General features: G+C 44.2%; 1 protein-coding gene across 4 annotated transcripts in view; it reads right to left on the reverse strand.

The window, feature by feature from the left end:
* The window catches only part of LOC132328869 (USP6 N-terminal-like protein), a 76,195-nt gene that overhangs the window by 33,829 nt on the left and 20,596 nt on the right, over positions 1–21,770 (reverse strand). Inside the window, exon 3 of one of the 4 annotated variants that reach the window (XM_059849163.1) lies at positions 11,140–11,315. The exons of 1 other annotated variant lie outside the window; for it this stretch is intronic. The gene's annotated coding sequence lies outside the window, so the exon portion shown is untranslated. Of the gene's footprint in view, positions 1–7,341; positions 7,364–7,994; positions 8,126–11,139; positions 11,316–21,770 lie in introns of those variants that run through there. 2 more of the 4 variants (XM_059849165.1, XM_059849166.1) reach the window with 2 other exon arrangements.

Genomic DNA, 21,770 nt, shown 5'->3' on the forward strand with positions numbered 1-21,770 from the left:
TTTTTGTGTGTGTGTGTGTGTGTGTGTGTGTGTACAAACACAACATTTCATTAAAATCATAGAATTATGTGGCTAAAACAGTGTGGGTTGCAAGGGACCTTGGAGATAATTTAATTCCCAACTCTCATGCTAAGGACAGAGTGCCATTCACTAGAGCAGGTTGCTTAGGGCCCCATCTGGCCTGGCCTTGAACACTTTCAGGGATAGGGCATCCGCAAACTTTCTGGGCAACCTGTTCCAGTGCCTCACCGTTCCCCGAGTAAAGAATTTCTCCCTAACATTTAATCTCTCTTCTTTTAGTCTGAAATGATTCATCCTTGTCCTATCCATATGTGCCTGTGTAAAAAGTCACTCTCCCTCTTTTTTTCTATGCCCTCTCAGTATTGAAAGGTCCTCTAAGATATCCCTGAAACCTTCTCTTTTCTGGGCTGAAGAAACCCAGTTCTCTCTACCTGTTCTCATAGGAAAGGTACTCCAGCCTTCCGATCATCTCTGTGGCCCTCCTCTGTACCTACTCTAATAGATCCATGACTTTTTCATGCTGACACCTCCAGAGCTGGACACAACACTCCACGTGGGGTCTCATGAGGGCAGAGTAGAGCAGCAGAACCCCCTCCCTCATCTTCCTTTGGATGCAGCCCAGGATGCTTTGACTTTCTGATCTATGAGCATACACTGTTGGCTCACGAAGAGCCAGCTCCAAGACAGAACCCTGAGGGACACCACCTGTCACTGGCCTCCGACTGGACATAGAGCCACTGACCACAACTCTCTGACTACCTCCAGCCAGCCAATTTCTTTTCTACCCAGGAGTCCACCCTTCAAATCCATATCACTCCACTTTAGAGATGATGGTGTCATGTAAGACTAAGTCAAAGGCCTTACAGACCTCTAGGTAGATGACACCAGTTGGTCTTCTTCCCTTGTAGAGTGTTGCAGTCACTCCACCAGAGAATGTCACCAGGGTGGTCAGGCACAATGTGCCTCATAGTGAAGCCATGCTGGCTGTGTCAGATCCCCTCCTCATCTTTTGCACATGCCTTAGCACTGCCTCCGTGAGGATCTGTTCATGATCTTTCCAGCCACAGAAGTGAAGCTCACTGATCTGTAGTTACCAGAGTCCCCCTTTTACCCTTCTTAAAAACAGATGTGATGCCTCCCTTTGTTCCAGTCATCAGGGACTTCATCTGACGACTGTGGATTTTCAAAAATGATGGAAAATGACCAGCCAACCACATCATCCAGTTTCCTCAGAATCCTGGAATGCATCCCATCAGGCCCCATAGACTTGTGCTTATTCAGTTTCACCAGATGGTCTTGAATGTGGCTCTTTGCTTACATTGGGAGGGACTTCACTCCCCCAGTTCCCACCTGAGAGATGTGGAAAGCCTGACTGCCAATGAAGAATGAAGCAAAGAAATTGCTACGTACGTAAGTAAGTCTGATCCAGATCTGTTACTGTCAGTTTCCCCTCCGCATAGTGGTTGCCTTCCCTTTGAGGGAATTTTCCACACAAGTCCTCCCCTCTTCTCTTAGTGGAAAACATGTTTATAAAATCCAACCATAGGTAAAGAGGTAATGCAGGATAATACTTTAGCTTATGAAACAGCAAGGGCCATGTAGGATACCCTGTTAAAAGCAGCTTTTCAGATTAGGAGTTAATATGAAAATAAATCAAAGATTCTTGTGATTTTGATCAGTGTTGAAACCAACATCTGTCCCATTTGGTCAGGGCTTCAAAACACATCTCACAATTAGTGTGTATTTGGCTGTTAGCATTTTACTGTGGTTGATATAAAACTAAACCTGCTATAGAGGCTGAAAGACAGACACTGCTTTCCAGACAGGAAAAATTAAATGGCACTGACATTTTGGAGCAAGCCATATTATTTCACTAGCAGTTTCTGTATTTAGGTTATAAGTACAATGAAATGATGCTCAGCATGGAAGAACACCAGGTGGGTTGGTGCTGCATGCCTGCCCCTGTGGAGCCCAGGATCCAAGGGGATGTACAATTAAGGGAGCCAGGTGACATCAAACCAGTTGCCACCTTTCCATTTCTAGGTTTTCAGAGGCATTCAGCACCTTTGATCAAACATGCTTGAGAAAGCAACACAAGGAACTTCAGAAAATCCTGAGCTCAGAACCACAGTGGATCTATTACCAACATTTACTTTTTTGCATGTCCTCAGCACTTCTGATGTGAATAATGGACAGCAATGGAAGTGGAATAAAAGCAAGTCAAAGGGGACCAGAGCAGGCTCAAGTCTATTACAGAAATACTTGAGAAAAGTTTTTTCCAGTGAAAGCTGGAGCATGCATGAAGGGAGCAACAGTATGAATTGGAAGAACTAAAAAACTCCCAAAACCTTTTCTTGGATGAGATAAAAAAGCAGAGGGGAAAGTTTAAAAAAGCAGAGGGAGAAGTTTAAGTACATGAGAGCTTGTGGCCATTATATAAAGACAAGCATTTGGTATGATGGAGGCCCATGCAAGGCTGTCCAGAAAAGCAGCACAAGATGCTGTTCTCTCCAGGAAACAAACAAACACAATTCAACTATCACCTGCAATTCAAGATGCAGCTCTACTTAGCTGAAAACTTGCTCAGCTGAAGAAGAAAAAAAAAAAAAGGTACTTTGAACTTGAAAGGTGCATTTACCTTAAAAATGCTTTAACATTTACCCAACAAAGCAACAACTAGACAGTTCACTTTGAACAGTTCACTTATAAACACAAAAATTTAGTTGAATGCTACAAAAGGAACTTGCAAGCAGGATGATGATTTCCTCAGCAGCTTGGGAAATGAATCTTCCTGTTCCAAGATCAAAACCTGGGAGACCACAATGCATCCTACTGAAGGGCAGCTGGACTCTGTGCTATGCAAGAAAACTTGGAAAAGGGAAGTTGCAAATAAATAAGCATCTAAGGGCAGTGAAGTGCCTTTTGATAAGAAAGAAACATTTTTTCCCTAATGCAAAAAATGGGTCCAACACAAAGAATAAAATGCCTACTTGAGCCAGAACATGCCTGCAGGCCTTTAGATAAAACTTCAAATCTAATATTGCATTGGAGCTTTCTGCCTTTTTTTTAAACAAAGTATCAAGTTCTTCAGCAGGAAGGATCTTTCCAGAGAACAGAGATCAGAGCTGGTTCACACTTTATCATCACTGTCAGTTGAGTACAGGGGCCTCCCTTTAATTTAAAGCGCAGTTGCCTCAATCTTGTCCTGGCTGAATACAAAACAAGGCCTTCATCTCCCTGTTTTCCACTTCACATGTAAGCTGGGACCTAGATTTTCATCTTGGCCACAGACCTTCCTTTAGCATCTGCTTCACATAGATGCACTGCTGCAGCAAAACAAAAGCCGTGCCTTTCCCGCTCACTTTAAGCAGCCCTTCCTCAAGGATATCTCCCCTGCTAGAGAAAAGTGTGCACTAAATCTCTTTTCCAGCAGTAAAGCCTGTGCTGTGTTATAGCTACTACATGTTTCTCCCACTTCCTTCCATTGACAGCAAACAAAAGCCTGTTGCTCACTGTTATCAGAAAATATTTGCTTTCCCATATTGTTTCTGCCCCCCCCCCCCCCCCCCCCCTTGCTTCAGGAGAGTTTTTAGCAGAATAACAGCTCACTCCCAACAATAAGCAGCAGGGGGTGATTTGAAACAGAGGGCCTTTGGTGCCCACCCAGTAAATCCAGCCCAGACCAGCAGAGCCCAGTGCTGCCCTTCCCAGCCGTGCAGCCTCCAGCACCTCCTCCATCCCTTTACAGGTCCTGCAGAGAAGATGATGCTCCAGCAGTACGGCTTGAAGAGACAGGGCACCTTCTGAATCACTGTCCTGGCTTCAAGTGGTTACCCCTGTTCTCCAGCTACAAACCATCCCCAGAAGATACTGTGCCCACCCCGAGTATCTGCTGTACTCTAAATATGCTCCTTTGAGAACCTGCTCTTCTCACCACACACTGCACTTCCTTCCTGCCAGATCCCTTATCACATGTTTCATCCCCAAACGACACAGATGAAGCTTCCACTCTTGCTGGTGTTGCTACTTTATTCAGTAACCAAAGGAAACATTCTCGCACTAAGCCTGTGGCACTTCTGCTAATGAGTTATGATGAATTAAATCCAGGTGTGACACGAAAACAAGGCTCCAAGGTTACAGTTTCCAAAAAAGCACTACTCAGTCACTCTTTATATTTAATCTTTTTTTAGCCAACCAGAGTATCAAATGTCAGGTCCTAAACCTAAGAAGGGCACCAAAAGTCCAAGTATTATTCAGGATATGAAACGCTCAACTCTGGCCACCCACTCTGCAGTCTCACGACTGAAGCCTGCCCATGACTGCCAATGCCAAGCCCAAACAGCTTTCATCCACAGGCAGAGTTCCCTGCAATGAAAGGATTACCCAGATAACCATTTTGTGTCCCAAATTTGATGTCAGGGAAAATGCACAACTGGCACCTACAGGAGCTCAGCACCAGCCCTGCACCATCTCCTGATGAAAGCTCCCAGGAGGTCTTAACTCTGGCCTTCATTTTGGCATAAGACTCTGCTGAAGACAGATTTCAAAAATATGAGCTTCAAAATGAGTAAGTAATTTCTTGGTCCAAGAACATGAGAGCAGGGAGAGTGGTGCAGAAAGGTCCACTTTGGCAAGTTTCTGAAGCTGAATGATCCATAACCTCTTTCAAGCAAGATCCCCTTTACTGTGGCAAGCCCTGCCCAGCCCCAGAGCAGTGTGGGACTTGCAAGCACCCCACACCACACAGCCCACTCTCCCCAACCAGCGGCCCAGGATGTGGGCTCGGTATTTAGGGGAGCAGCAACCTTTTTCTTTTTCCAGGCTCAAGACTGGACATGTGGTCTTAACACCTTCAGTAGACTGGGCTGTCATTTCTGACTGTGCCTCTGGTCACTAAAAACGCACCACAGCATAAAAGGATTTGCTGGAAAGCAAAATGGCCTCAGCTCATTTTAATTATTAGCAATTAGCAGAAAACACTGATCACTGATCTGGGTTCTGAAAAAAAAAAATTATAAACAAGCAAACAACCACTAAAATACCGCCCTCGTCCCCTCAAGCCAGACACCTCTCCATCCCCACCATCAGGTTCTTCCTGGAGCACTTTCCTGATGCCCTCTGAGATGGAGCAGCACACCACAGATGCAGCATAGCCAGACCACTCTTGACTGTCCTTCCTTCAGCTTGCTTACTTTCATGTGTGTTTATTATTTACCATCAGCTTAATTGCTTTCCTCCCACAATACCACCAGAGTCAAGCCTGGGGAAACGTATAACTGCTGTTCCCTTTGGAGAGTCAGACCGTTTCCATGGGTAGCTAATCAGATACAGACAATGTCAGCAACCCAGCCTGAAAATGCTTCTTCTCTCCTATTTTCTTATCACCTCTCTTTGAGAAACTTTTTCACAGCACCTTTGATGTTCACAAAAACCCAGGATCAACTCACTGGTCCCTCAAGACCTGTGCTTGCTTTTCAGTCTGTCAGCAAGAGGTGAGGAGAAGCCCAGCAGCTGCTGGATGAAGAACTTCAGGTTTCACATGGGGATGTATTGGCTCTCTTATCTCAGAGGCAACATTTGCAAGTAAATCCCAAGAGACTCCAGACAGTCAATCACACCCCAAAAGCCCAAACCATAAAGACTTGAAATTTAAACTTTCATTTCTTACATCTGCCCTTCCACGGGATTCCTGCACTACAGCATCTCTATTCGCACATCATTCCTCTGTCCAAGATTTCCTCTTTCAGCTACTTAAACCTTGATCCTGTTTTCAACTGCTTTTAAAAAGCAGGCAGTGTCAGACAGCTGCTACAGCCAGAAGGAAAGCTGAATCTCAAGCCATCTCTCTGACTGGGAAAGGTCCTTCACAAGGTACACCCAACTCTAACACTGCGCCCCTCTTAGGCACCAACATCCATCAGAACACAGATTTCCGTAGTTCTCCTGCCAATGGGCTGCTGCTCCCTTTTCTTTTCCCCCCATCTTTGTCTGAAAAAGCTTCTTAAAAAACTCTAAGGAAAGTGTTTAAGAAATGTATTATTAGAAGAAGGTCACAAAACAACAACTTGCAAATAGCCACAGCTAAAAATACCCAATCCCCACACCCCCATCTTTAGAGAAAACATTATCAGATGTCACTTCCCTGTAGTAAAAACATATTTGTTTTTTAATTAAGATTGTATTTTGGACACTGAATTTTTTCCTTTTTTTGCCAGAGACCACAACAAGAGACCCCAGGAAAGTAACGCCAAAGATCCCACTTTTCTGTGCTACCTGATTAAAGACTCTCAGAAACTGGCACCTGCAAATTTATATTTTCTTCTAACACCACCTAACTCTGGAAAATAACTTTCTAAAGATAACAAAGTATTTTGGCAACTCATACAATGTTGCAGAGTATTTGTGCAAATGGGTTTATTTTGAGATTTTATTGCTTCAGAGTATCAAGAAGGTCAATATAGGAAGGACAACAAGCGGAGCCACAGTGCAGAGCAGGTATCAGAACAGGGCTGCAAACTGCTGCTCATCTAACCCAAATTCTAGACAGGACTGGAAAAATCTGCATTATGGATACACTGAATTAGTAAGTCTACTGCTCAAAGTCTCCCAGATCTAAAGAGCAATAGCCATGATGTGTATCAACCTTAGGGCTTACTTCAACAGTAGGATGAGCAGAATCAAGGAAGTCAGTTAAATTCTCTCAGCAGAGACTTATACCTTTCCATTGATTAAATAAGCTCTGGTTTACTGATCACACAAAAAATCACCCAGGAGTTACTGCAGGGCAGTAAGAAAACACCTGCGATAACATTTTAACAAACTAAGCACATACAAGGGGAAGCCTAGCACGCCATAGTATACTTTCTTCTCCAAAGACGTAAATGAAACTCAGGAATAACTTCTCCAGAAGGTCCACAAACCTCGTCCACGTCACACTCACTACTTTTTAACCCTTAACAAATATACACCTTTCCCCCACTCAGAAATACTCAAACCAATACTTCTTAAAGAAATCACTCACAAAATAATTTTGACAGTGCATTACTTTGGTGGCCAACTTCTGCTCTGCTGCCCCCCCACCCAATGCCTCTTTCCCTCCACCATAAAACAAGCAGTAGATCTCATATCTGCCCATTCCCACTGCTTTCTGCCTGTCCATGCAGCCTTTTTTACCTTCAATTCACTTGCTTCCCTGTTAATGTTATTTGAAACTGGCCTGATGCAAAATTTGGTAGCATCAAAGAGACTGAGTGTGCAAGCCTCCTGCTTCCCTTAGAAGTCAAGGTGAATACCCACCAAAGAGCACTGCAAAGGACTAACCTGGAAGCGATGAGTAGGAAGACAGACCACCTCAGCTATATTCTACTGCTAAAACATTTGCTAAAGATGCATCAGTGCGCTGGGGGTGGCCTCCCTGCCCTGTCCCCAAAGGAGGAGGAAGATTGGGGTTATTTTGAGGGACAGCTACTGAACACAACTACAGGAGTGTACTGGGAAAGGGGCAGGGCTCAGATTCACTGCCACCACCTCCCTCTGTCCGCTCAGCCTGGAGGAACTTGGAAGACATGCCCTCATGATGTCATTAGTGGGTTGGTGTCTAAATAAAGGAAGCTTTTTATAGAATTTCTCACTGACAAACTTATTCCGGTAAACCCTGATAGCCAAGACGTCAAGCAGAAGGGAAGGAAAAGGGAAAACAACACCCATAACCTTGTTGGGGCCTGGACAGGTGGGTGGTGTCTCAGGAAAGAAACCCAAACAACCTAAACAAGTTTACTCTCTAATACCTGCTTGTTGGATAAAGAGCACAGGGAAGAGCAGAGCATAATGTAAGGGAGATGTGCTTTTACACCATCTGTCACAAGGACACACAGCCTGTTTTGGCATCGGAGTAGGGGGTTAAAGGATGAAGATGAGGAGAGAGGATAGTGAGAGAAAAAAAACTTTGCTGAAAGAGAGTAAATAAAACGTACTTCCGTGTCAGAGGGGTTTTCCAGCTTCGTATTAATCACGTGGCAATTACTGTGCTTCCTAAAAGCAAACTGGGGGGTATCTGCATATTCAGAAGACTCTGCAAATACCTTAAGATCAAATCATCAGCAAATACCATTTGATGGAAGTTCCAAAAAACAAAACAAACGAAAAACCTACCAAATAAAAAAAAAATCTAATAAAAGGAAAGCAAAGTGTTCACGTATGCCCGCATGTCATCCTCTTCGTAATTCTTCCTCACTTCCACAGCGCTGCGGAGCAGTTCCCCCTCCTCTCCCCGTTCTGCCGTGCATCTTCAGCCGGGCATCCACACGGAGAGCAGTTGCAATAGCCCGGTGACTCATGCTGCAGTAATGTGGGTGGGATCTGCTCCCATGCCCAGCTCCTAAGGACACAACCTTTTATGGTATTTTTAGCGTGGAAGCTCTTGTGGTTTGTAGCACTTTGCCTTTTGTCTTTCAAGAAAAGAGCTCACAGTTTCCCCCGGGGCTTCAAGGATGCAACAGTGGAACTCAGGCAGGTGATGAGCAAGCCAACCCTGGAACTTGCACACCCAGCCACGGATGCTCAAGGATGTCACACCACGGCCAATCCGCAGGCTCCCCCGTCCAGGCGGTGGGTCCTTGGGAGGCTGCACCACCCAGCAATCTCCGAAGAGTGGGGCACGTGTGTCATCTGTTCTGTGGACACTTTAACTACTGCAGCCCAGCTTTGTAAGTTGTCCCCCCCCGAGTCCAAACCACCCTGGGGCAATACACTAACGAACTCATCCTGGCAAGCCATCAGACATTTAGTTTTTACCCTCGATGGGCTGCTGGCATATGAAAAGCTGGCAGGTCCCATCTGTCTTCCCTCAATTAACTTAAGACTACATCTCCCCAGAAAGTAGAAAATAAACTGTAGGGTTTCTACTCCATACAAATGAGGTGAAATGGGGCAAGAGGTTACAAGGAGTAAGCAGACAGGGATGTTACCTTGAAACCAGGTTAAAGGCATCAGAGAGAAGTGCAGAGGCAGAAAAGCCACTCTCTGGACACCAAGTTTGAGGACCACAGCAGATGGGACTCAAACTTGCAAAAGTTAAAAAGGAGGCTCAGCTGTGCTCTTTAAAAACTGAGGGTCACACATGAGATTAAAAGAGTATCCCAACATTACCCCATCAGACTTGAAAGAGGACTCTGGCTGCAGACATGCAGTGGATTGCTTTACAGGACAACCCTCTGCTTCCCATTGCACCTGAAGCATTATCTGCTGTAGAAGAGAAAGGCATTAAAGTTTTTGCATCCCCAATCACAACTCCAAACAGCTATTGATTTTAGTCCTTTTAAAGTTATTAAATTCAAGAGGAAATTAAATTATAATCTGCACATGCCTAAGAAGCCTAGGAGAAAAGCTAACAGGATAAACAAAAAAGTAGTAACCAAACCTCCTGATACAAGGCCACTGACATTAAAGCTATTATTTTATTTCTTCTGAAACTCCAGTGAGCTCGGAAGGAGCGAGCCTACCAGTCAGGCCAGATCAATGACAGACAACCCATACAGGCAGATTTCACCAAGTGGGAAGCACCAGTGAAGAGCTGTTCTGGAGTGACTTCTCAGGTATGAGAGACACAGTGAAGGGGAAGTCTGAGGGACGTTTGTGTGGGCAAGCACTGCACAGCCCACAACATACCTTGGAGGTGAGCCAACAGCAACAGAGAAAAATCCTCCAGCCCTAGCCCTAATGCAAGTTTAAAGGTCTCTCAGTGCATTGCCCTGGGCACAGCAAACCCCAGCATTTGCCAAACAAGATGCCCCACACTAGGGGGACACCTGGGCTCCTTAGACAGACCAAGATGGAATCTTTTGCTCCTCCAGGAGATGAAATGCACTTCCAAATTTAGGACGTCTTCCTGGTCTTAGATAACAGATAAAGATTACAGAATTAAAGTTAAAAAAAAAAAAATCACGTGAAAGGCTCCATCCTGTTCAAAGGAATACAATGCTTTTCCTGTGATCTTGCCCTAAATACCACAACATCACACTCGATTACTATTCCATCTTACTCCTAAGTCTTACACAGATAGTTTGGCTATATGAAAGCAAAATGAGCTCTGCCTTGCCTCATTTCTCATTAAACTGCTAACTACACACAGCAGTAGCTGTGTAAGAGGCAGGCCAAGTCACTTAATTTTCATTACCCTTTACTTGGACCAACATTATGAAATTGGAGTGGAAAAAAAAACAGGAAAGAAAAAAGAATGGAACAGAATAACCAGCCTATACCTCCTACAGACAGAAAAGGAACATATCCAAGCCTGAACTGAGGTTTACATATCCCACACTAGACAGACCTCTCTGTACTAAGCCTTTAGTTATCAAAACCTACCATCTGCACTCCTGAGAAAGCCAGGAAAAGGAAGAAATGCCAGTCTGTCCCTACATGCTCAATTCTGCAGTTGCTGCAGGCAACCTGCTGCTGCTCTGACCTTGGTGTGCTGGCAGACCCCAGGGACCCTACCCTGTGAGACCACCTGCCAACCCCCATCTCCAGTTGTGCACTACACCTGCATTTAACATATTTTTTGTACCTTGGCCAACAAACAAAGAAGTTTTTCCAGCCAGCAGGTTCTCTGTAAACCTAAAAGCATTGGATGCTGATTCTGACAGAGCAACAACTTCCCTTAATGCAGTAGCCAAGTGGTGCCAGCACAGCCTGGACATGAATGCACAGGTACTTGGATGCATCCAGACTTTGCAGCTGATGGTATCTTCAAAGGAACAAGACCAGCCTGCAGCCCTCTCTTCCTCTAGCGGGTGCCCCAGTGACCATCCTGCCATACACCTCCAGAGCTGGAATGCAGCCCCCCTTTGGAGCAAACCAGACTGTGGCTGGCTGGGACAGCTGTAGGAAGGGATGGATGCATTTCTCCCTCTCTCCATGAGGAAAGGGTTCCCTTTAACAGCAGGCTGCAGAGGATGTGAGGCAGATGTGCCTTTCCAGGGGAAGAAGCACAGACTTAGAGCATCACTTAGTGGGACACTGCAACTCTGGCTCCACTGAAATCAATGTGAATGCTGCTAATGAATTGACAATGCAACTTAAATTTCCACTGCTCTTCACACAAGGCCCCTCTGAACTAACCTGTAGTGTTTGCTGAAATAGCTGAGATTTACCAAGCTTCAGTTCCTTATGAGTTTTCCATGCTCATCTTCTCACTTTCCCCTCTCAGATTTGCAGATGGGTTTAAGCACAGCAGCTTCTGCTCTGGACTCTTCTGAAAGCAGTTTGCATCATCAGGGTTGAGTTTATTGTGATGACTACAGGAACCCATGCAGGAGAGAAAAAATAATTCAAGAAATTACATCCTTCACAGGATCTACAGATGACACGTTCCTCTCAGCAGTACCTAAACTGTTTAAAGGACAGTAGGAGACTCCCAGGAGGAGATGTAGATAGTGTCATCACAGCCAGGTAAAAAGAAGGAGCCAATGAATCATGACACAGGTAGCATTTAAAACAGACCACCCACTGTTTTACAGGAAGGGGGGAGAGGGGGAGGTGAAACCCAACCAAAAGAAGCATCCCACTGTATGCAGACTTCACAACCTATTACCTTCACCAGTCCTTAGCAGGGGCACAGCCTTCAGCTAAGGATCTGCTTAGATGGAACTAGCCAGCAAATTATAGAGTAACTGGAGGCTTTAAAATCCTTGCAGGAAAATGCAATAAAAATAAATAAAAATCAACTGGGCAAGTTCTGTCTGACAACTCATTTTTTCCCCCTATCCAGTATATTGCCATGTGGAGAGATGTGGCATTAATCAACCCTTCTTGGCAGCACAAGACAAGCCAGGATGCATCACTGCTCCACTACATGGGGAACACCCTCATGTTGTTTCCTCATGGGGAAAGGCTCTGTCTACCCAGCGGGAGCCAATTCCTACACAAAGCCTGTAAGTACATTTAAAGCTCAAAAGTAATCTGAAACAGGTCCATTCTACCCCTCCAACTCCATAAATACAATCCAAATTGGGTCATCTTCTAACAATAAATGAATGATACTCACTTAAGGCTCGGCTACACTGCTGACACAATCTAGGTCCTTTCATTCTCCTTGTACTGCAAGTACTAAAGATGCTTTTGTACATCCTCTAAAGTACTCCATTTAAAAAACCATGGTAACTAGGGCACCACATTCAGCTGCTCTTGGAAAGAAAAGCCATTCCCCCTTCCCTCTCAATAGGCTCTTAGAAGGCTTGGATAGCAAAATATTGCCTAATCCAAACTCAGCTCCACCAGGATGGCTGGAGTTGGATGCTGGGCATAGGGGTGAACACGACGACCGGGCAGCACTCGGGTCTGTGGTGTGACAAACACCAGTCACTGTATTTGTGACAAACACAGTCAATGTCCCCACATGCAATGAGAGCCATTACCTGTGTCCTGCATCTAAACAGCACCCAAAAGTCTCATTTTAAGTCATCAAGTGTGACAGCACAACTGCAGCATTCAACAAGTAAAACATCAAATGTTCTTTAAAAGCTACTGGGTGCTCCTAAACATCTCAGGTTTGTTTTAGGGAATGACAGGATTATTCCATTTCAGTACTTTAGCATGACAAGGACTACAGGAACCAAGAAGCAAATTTTTCTGTTATTTTCGCATGGCAGTAAAAGTTTAAGGGGTTTTGGTGTTGTTTTATTTCTTGCTCATTCCAAATGCCTCAGAACTGTGAACTTCCCTGCACTGCAGCTTTTGAAGTTTGCCTGCTGGCACCAGAATCCCCTTCCTTTCTGCAATGGAAACATTCAGAGTTGTGGGCACAGAGATCAGATGGAAAGAGCAAGGCAGCTCCCACTAAAAAAGCCATTTACTAGGAAAAATATCACCATCCTAAAAAAGGGACATTTGTCTAAAATGGAAGGTCCATTATTTGCATTTTTAAAAAGAAAAACATTCATTTAAAAAAACCCAAAAGACATACACTAGCACCAGAAAGTCTAACAACTTTAACATGACCTAACTGTTTCACTATTCCTTATATACAATTTTAGCAGACTTTTTCCAAATCCCACTACGTACTCTAATGGAGCCGCATTCCAAGACTTAGGGTTTTAAATATAGAAGCCTTTAACCACAACATCTGCAAAAGTACATTAAAAAAAAAAAAAACAAACCCAAACCAAAAAACAAAAAGAACCCCTTTCAAGTTCTGTCCTGTTATGGAGGCCATTCTCTAATTGATGCACAGAAGCACTCTGAGCCTCTCTGGAGGAAGCAGCATCAGATTCACAACATTGCTGCAAAGGACTTATAACAAAATTCATGTTTGTTTGAAAGAGAAACAAACTTGGGAGAAAACGGGCTGTTTTAAAGAACACATTCTTAAATAGGGAAACTGAGGCATGCAATGATTAGCCAATTCCTCAAACAGCAAAAATGTATTTCTTCTGGCTAACACACTGTCATCTTCACTAACACAGGCTGTCATGGCAAGAGACGTGAGAGGGTGAACTGAGGACGAGTGCAGCAGTTATCCTTGAATTCCTGACTCTGCTCCTCACACCACCCACGGTTACTTTTCAGGAGGAAAACAGGAGAAAACTTAAAAAGGAAAACAAGACGACAGTGTGGGAAAATGCTCTCAAGCAGATAGGTCAGCCTAGTTTGTGTGACACATAGAGCCGTAAAAGCAGGTACAGCACACCTGGCTGCCTTGAAAGACATGCAGAGAATGAAGGTGTTTGGAAGCTAAACCACTGTACCCTTATTTCCAAATATAAGGGAATAATATTTTAAAAAGTATTACAACTTACATATGAGTCAAAGAGTAAAACCTAAAACAACAAGGGGCTCGCATTAGATGCCCCTATTGTAACATTTCAAAATATGCACCAAATAAGTAGGTTTTTTATAGCCAATGTTTAGCATTGTTTTGTTGCTATTTTTCTTGAGACTCCAAAAGCATTCTCCTCCATATGAACCTCACAAGGTGAGAGGAAAACAAATAGGAAAAGCTACCACTGGAGGTATTGCTCTGGTAGGCCTCTGCTTATTTAGACTTTTGAAGGTGGAAATTTTTTATGGGAAGTAATGAAGAGAATTACCTCTGGAGCCTGCTGCTCCCTGCCAGCTCTCCTGGGATAAGTGCAGCAGCTCCTGGCTGCACTCCCTTGTCTCCACTGAGGATGAGGTAGCTGGGAAGTCTGCTCACAGTCAAGTTTATGAATGTTTCAGCAATTGCCTCCTCCTTTGAGTAGCTGCTCAAAAGCGTACCCAAGTCCGGGCCTTCTGCCACACCATCCGGCTGCTCTAACTAATGAGCTCCTCTGTTTGTAAACCCATGCCTTGACAGACACTCTGCCACGTGAGCACAGAACGCTCACACAGCCACAGATGCTCCTTGCTCCCAACCTGCTGCAAGGCTTCTCCATCCCCTTGCACCTTGGGGGAAAACAGCCCCTTGAATTCAGATTGACAAAGGCTGGCACTCTCTTCCACAGGCTCTGTTCCAGCTGAAAGGCAGAGGGTCAGCAGCGTGTCCTCCAACAGCATTTCACTCTGTTTTGCAAAGCCAGACTGTGCAAAGTTTCATCTCAGTGGAAAGGACACAAGGGCACAGCAAGCTCCACAAAAGTTTAGCTCCCAGGACCACTGATGCCAGACAGACTGTGGCAAGTCACCTTGTTTAATGCGTAGCATCTGTCACCTGTGGTCCAGGCTCTGCTCCCCCCTTCAGGGGAAGGATATGTCCATGGCACAACTCAATTTGAACAGCAGAATTTTGGTGTAGTGTTGCCACAAGGTTCTGCAGGAACACAAAAGACCAAAGAAAGCCACTTGCATTTGGAGCAAAAGCCAGAGAAGTCTGAGCATAAGAGAAAAGAGCAATCAAATACTTTTTGGACAGCTATGTGGTTCTGCTGTTATTCCTAAAGAAACGCCAATCACATTCTCATCACAGGTGAAGAACAAATCCTGTATGCACAGTGAATACAAGTCTCACAGACTGTAGGACCACCAAAAAAGCAGGAGGAGAGGAAATGTCCTGCCAATCCATCAGCATTGGATCAGGCAGGCAGCTATTTCCTCTGCTCAGACTTATCAATTAGTCATCTTAGTGCTTGAGAGCCCTGGCCATGGACAAAGGCCGTTCTCAATCTGACAGGCACCAGAAGATGGGGAGAGAGTTTCAAGGAAATGTCATTGGAAAGAGAAACCAAGATACACAGGACAGGTTTACCAGAACGAGTTACCACACAATTTTTACTCTATTGTTGTTGATGCATCTCCAATCCTCCAGCATGGACCAGCACAGAAAAAACACAAGGCTTAGCAGAGAAGTAGAAATCTGTAGGCTTAACTTCTGGGCTGCTCCCTTTCTCACCTCACCTGGAGCAAGAACTGGCAAAGCTTTCCCATTGCCCCAAAGTCCATACCAAGCAATATGCACAACACAGAAATCCATAAACATTCAAACACAAATCTTTTCTGAGGGGAGATCAGAAAAACCTCCAGACAAAACAGGAAGTTAAGCTGCTCTTAAGTGTACTATCTACTGTAGAACATGATTATCAATTTGTTGAATGCATCATTATTTCCATCAAGCCATCTCAAGCAGTGGCACTCTTGTATAGGAACCAGTGAGTTAGGCTTTGGATGTGTTGGATTTTTCTATGTGCATGGACACCAGCTCTGGAAAGTTTTAGAAAATGGGGCTGGTTATTTTCTTATCACAGCATTTGGAAAACTGAAACTAGTTCATTTGTGACTTTCAGTACTTTAAGTGAATAAATTGAGAGAGCAGCCAACTTCTGTCTTCGTCTAGATGAAATGCTGAGATCATGTCGTTAGCTAACATCACTCTCACTTTGTTTTTGGCTGGAGAGGCAGACAGCACAAAGCGGTGTCCAGTTACAGAATGGCAACACTGATAAATTGCCCAAAGTTTTAGCAAGAAAATAAATGCAAGATGTGCAACAAAAATGCCTGTTGAGTAATAGAAATGGGGTCATGTGGGCATGTTTTTAAATTCCTTCTCTTCAGTATGTTCAACAACTCTTCCAACTAGAAACACAGAATGCTTTTGCAACTAAGACTGACATTACTCCATTTTCCCTTCAATTAGAGGTCAGCTCGAATCCCCTTCAAAGCATCCACAAGGCATTTGCCTGAATTCAGACTCCAGAGTAGCCAGTCAAAGCAGACAGTGGATCATCATGAAATATTAAGCTGTGGGCACCACAAAAAAAAAGTACCTATGTATTGAGGCAAGAAAGAAAACAACCTGCAGGACCCACCGGGGTAATACAAACTAAGTTAGGAGCAAAGAACAATTCTTCACAGTTAAAGACCATGAGACAGCAGATAAAAAATTTAATCAAAAGGAGAAAATACTTCTTCCAAGTGACCCAGAATTGTGTTGTGGCATGTTCTGCTACTCAGAGCGAGTTACAGAGTCTGCAGAGTACCATGGAAACTGCAGGAGGACAACTGGTGCAGCTTTTAAATCTCAAGACTCCTCCTTTCCTGAGGATCCACTCTGGGTGTCACCAGGGAAGGATACTGGCCAATCTGGACCTTGGCTGGAGCCAGTGTGGCAGGTGTTCCATTCTTGAGCTACCACATCCAGGCATTACAGCAGAGCTGGGAAAGGTTTGGTCTACAGCATTTAAACCCTTTGACCTGGCATCTTAAGAGACTGTCTCTGACAGGGCTCTGAAATACAAGCAGAACAAGAGGGGATCACAGATACTTCCAACTGTTCCTGCAGAGAACATCTTTCCTGGACAGAGGATTCAGAGGGGAAATGTTTTCTCTGATGCAGAGCCCCAAGCAGTGAGATACAGCATGTCCTGTCTTCTCTACAACATGACACTGTTCCTGCAGAGAACATCTTTCCTGGACAGAGGATTCAGAGGGGAAATGTTTTCTCTGATGCAGAGCCCCAAGCAGTGAGATACAGCATGTCCTGTCTTCTCTACAACATGACACTCTGAAACAGAAGCTGCAAGTGTTCAAAGTTCAAAGCTGCAGCTCAGACTCTAAGACGGAGATCCCCAATGTGTGACACAAAATTTATCCAGCGTCTACAACCATCAGCCCATTGGAAAAGACACACACCCTCCTGATTAATGGGCCACAAACTTTGTAGAGGAAATCTGAGGGCAAGAGGCATCTCCATCTGCTTGGACATCCCTGCCACACAGATCACTGCAATCTTAGATGCTGCAACAAGCAGATCATGCTTACAAACCTCTTGCCCCACCAGACACAACTTCCAGGAAGACACAGCAAGATGCTCTCTCTACACCACAGCTTCCCCAGGCACAGCAAACCCTCCCAAAGGCATAAATTGGTAGCTGATGCTGGAAGGCTGTGACAATCAGTGTACTCACAGGGAACAGAAAGGCAGTGCTGTGCACACTGCTGAACTGAAGGAGCTTTAAGCCACTTTACTCCTGTACTTCTCCTCAAGCAGCTAAAGGACCAGGGCACTGTTTTCAAGCTGTTCCTCTGCTTCACTAAGTATCTGAGTCAAAACCTGGCACAAACAAACCTGCCATGGTGTCTTTGGGTGTGTTTTGCTTCCAAAACAAAAATATCTTTCATTAACAGTGCAAACATTCACTGCAGGGAGGAAGCAGATCCACTGGACTCTAAGGCTTCTCTGTCTGTCAGAAGATGCATGAACGCAAGGTCCAAGAAACAGGTTAATGGCTCACACAGAGGACACCTCTATCTCCTTGAACAAGGAGCAGATCTAAAACCAGTAACCTGGAGCACACATTCTTCTCCTTGTGGCAACCAACTTTCCAGAATAAATTACTAACAAAATCAGACAGGCCTCTTCTTCTGAAGGTTTTTTAGCCACTTCTGCTTTAAGAGAAGAAATCTTAAGGTCTTTATGCAGATCATTCAACTTGTCCTCCAAGCCACAGCAGCTTGTCAGCATTCTGCCTGCATGTCAGGCACTGCATGTGAACATAAAAGGAATCATTTGCTCACTGCTGTAGTTACTTTCCAACCAGGCTGACAAAATGCTTCTGATTCTTTGTGCTCCTGTTGTGCTTCCCATCCTAGGCAGCTGCTTCAAGTGTTAATGCACACTAAGAGCACTGAGGTACTCTCACACCAGGTTACTCATTTCTGACTAGAAGAAGCCAAGAATTTTAAGGAACTAAAATCATAAGTTAGCAAAATTTCATGAGGATTCTCTCACCAGTTGCTGGTTAAATAAAAAACTGAGCTCTGTGGACATTGCAGACAGTAATAATGAGAGTGAAGATCACAATTAGAAACTGTGGGCCCGTCTCTGTGTGCTCCACAAAGAAGTGCAGATAAGCAATGTGGCACTAACCAGCTCTGGGGCTGGAAGGGACACTTGGCAAAGGATGTGAAAGGTGCACACAGAAACATGTTATGCTTTGGGGCTGACAAATCCCTCAACTGGGAAGGTTAAAACCAGGACACCCCATCAATGGGGTCTGTGCATTCATGGTCCCCCAGCTGTGAGAAAATGAGAGCTGACAGCAGTGCCAATACAAGCAGTCTGTCCTCTCTCCTGTTCACTAGGTTTATGTGCCGACAATATGTGCAGCCTGAGGGCACATTACACCCCCTCTTTGTACTTGGCATCCAGCTACAGCAACCCTTTCTCTTCTTCCTTCTCTCACCTTGAACCAGTCGGGCTTCTGGAAATTAGGAGAGTAACCAGAACAAACAGTCCTCCTGCTCCTGTGCTTGCAGGGATGCATCCTTAACCCAGCATTCCAAATGCTATGGTAATGAAAACAGTAACCTAAGCATCACTGCCTTGTGCCAGACTTTCAAATGAACCAACCCACCTTAGCCCGAAGTGTCCTGCAGACCAGGGCTCCTCTCCTGCTGCCATGAAGAGATGCTCATTCAGAGTGGCCAAACAAGTCCCTCAGCACTGCCACAAACCAGTGCCACGCTCTGCTTTAACGTGCAAAGTGAAAACAGAGGCCAATGCTGGGACAAAGTTTCCTTCCTTCCTTCCTGCCCACAAGAGAACCAGCGCTGCCCTGGAGAGGCACATCTCAACTCTTCTGAACAGAGCAAGACCAGAGTCTTGGCCTTGTAGCCTCTGCATCCTAGCTCAGCATCATCAGCCACTTCTCATCACCCAGCCTGCTTCTGCCTAGGATAGCACCATAGAACCATCTACATCACCATCACACTATAAAGTGCCTGCCATCTCCAAGCTGCAGATTCCTGGCCCAAGCAGCAAGCCTTTGGAAGTCTCTGATGACTTGTTTTTTCCTCCCTCACCTATATCAGTTCATCTGAATAGCAGATGCTTCCTTTGTTAGTTTTGGTTTCTGTTTTGTTCAGAGGTTTGCTTGCTTTTCTTATTTGAGCTGCTCTTAACAAAAAGCCCAGCTCCGGGCATGGTGTGACCAGTGCATTAGGAAGGCTGGCAGATTGCTCTTTTTTGATCTGCTAATACAGCTGATTTTTTTCCTCTTCATTTCCAGGGAAGGTGAATAGCTCAGCCCCCAGGAAAGAGACACAGCAATTACACATACCTCAGACCAGCAGAGCATTTTAGTGCAGAGCTTGCACTGAGCTGGTGCCCTGCAGCATCTGCTCTGTAGACAAGAGCACACCAGGGGACAAGTGCAGCAAATGGGGAAAGCTGACAGCTCTTTGCCTTTCTGCTGCAAAGGGTATTCCAAAAATCCTCTCAAGAACATCCAGTAAGCCTCTGTTTCCCTGCTACTTTCATAAACTGAAATTCTAGATTTGGAAGGAAAACAGTATGTAACTGAAATTAACCTAAAGACTTCTTTGTTAGGGTCACATTTCCACAAAAAAAGGAGGTGATTGCCTGATTTATAGATCAATGCAGCTTTCTAGAGCTCTCAGTGAGCATAACCACTGTGACTTTTCAAGTGCAGTCCAATATCTAATCCTTCATTAGATAAATTCATAGTTAGGTATAAATATGAACAGTTACATCTACAAGTGAAGCTTTACAGAAGTAAAATTTCACACTGTATACCTTTTGTAGGGTGTTCTTATCAATACATGAATCATACTTTCATGTGTACAACTGCAACTATTAAGAAAGCATTAGACATCTTATACCTGGTCTAGTGGAAGGTGTTCCTGCTTATGGCAGAGGAGTTTAATGAAATGATCTTTAAGGTCTCTTCACACCCAAACCACTCTGATTCTATGATCTACCTGGTAAATTATCAACACCAAGTCTGTTTTCCCATGCATCATCCTTGCGGCTTTTGCAACTTGGTTAGGAACAGCATGGGACTATTTTATCACAGATACCAATACACACAAGAGGGAGGAAGTACAGAAGAACAAAACTGCCTTGTACCTTTGAAGCATGCCAAACTGGAAGACAGAACCAAAGTGAATCTTGGTTTGTAAAGGAGTTTTAGCTAGACTAGTATACCACTACCATTACCTCAACAGCATAATTAATGAGTTATGGCAAGATTATAATAACAGGCTCTTTAAAAGGTGTGCCAGCTGCCAACCCTATCTGTATCACTTTGCATGACAAAGTGTGCCAAGCCTGATATTCTACTCAAGCAATGGAAAAAACAGCTTTTTGGGCAGATCCCCAGGACAAACACTGACAAGCAGACACAGCAGCTGGTTTTTCCACAGACGCCGAGAGACGAGTATGCTCGCAGGCTTTTCCATACATACACAGACTTACAAAGTCCCTCGACTCAAAGAAAGTTTAATTCATCGAGAAAGCAGGAGTCTCTTTCACAACATGCCAAACCTCCAAGGCTGGAAAGCTCAAGCATATAGTCCATAGACTTTTTTTCCTTTTTATTTTCTTTTTTTTTTTTAACCCACAATTAACGTACCGATAGCCTTGGTATCAGGCTACTTACAGAAACGTTCTCTCTCTCTACAGGAACAGTAAAAAATATTCAAGAGAGCTTTATAGTTAAGGTAGAGAATAAGCTAATTTAAACACAACCCAGGCTATCTGGAGGGATTTTAATACACCAGGCAAAAAGAGCCAAAGAGAGAAACTACTGCAGCATAGAGATGTCTACTAGTCCTCTTGCCTTGGATGCCTGAAGGGGATCTCCCTCTCGGTGTCAGAAAGAGAAGGAAACAGCATTTTCACTCAAAATAATATTCAAAATGTAAAATATGAGTCCTTCTGAAAATTACATTTTTTAAATTGACCTCTAATTCCAACCAGATTTTTCAAGGAGAGGCATCATCAAGTTCTTATTATACCTTAGGCATTTTTAGGTAATGATGACTACACCTACCTAAGGGATGCTGCCGTTCCAGGGGTAGGTCCTTTCATAAACTACCCCTTCATTTAACCTACACATAAAGCCTCCTGAAGGCTGAACACTAGTATTTTTGGCTGGTATCTGAAAACAGCCAAAGGAACAGCTGCTTCAAGCAACCTTAAGGGAAACTGAATTAAAGAAGGAAAGAAAATGCATCTTTTCCTACGGAAATAAAAATCATCACCATGCTTGGAATATTACTTCAGGTCAATATAAGGAAACAGTTGTGAAGAAAATGGTCTTCTTTGTACTTCATACTTCTACATTGTTTTGAAGATAAATAAATACTATCCCTCCACATCTATCACCAATCTCCTCAGAAAGGTTGATACAGCATGGCATGACTTGAAAGGAGAACAAGGACTGAAAAAGGAAGACAAGCCCCTCTGCTCTGAGATCAACCCATTGCCAGCAGCAAGCACATATTGCTTTCCCACCACAAAAAGACAACCAAGAAAA

The sequence above is a fragment of the Haemorhous mexicanus genome, chromosome 6 (genome assembly GCF_027477595.1).
Source record: "Haemorhous mexicanus isolate bHaeMex1 chromosome 6, bHaeMex1.pri, whole genome shotgun sequence".
NCBI lineage: Eukaryota > Metazoa > Chordata > Aves > Passeriformes > Fringillidae > Haemorhous > Haemorhous mexicanus.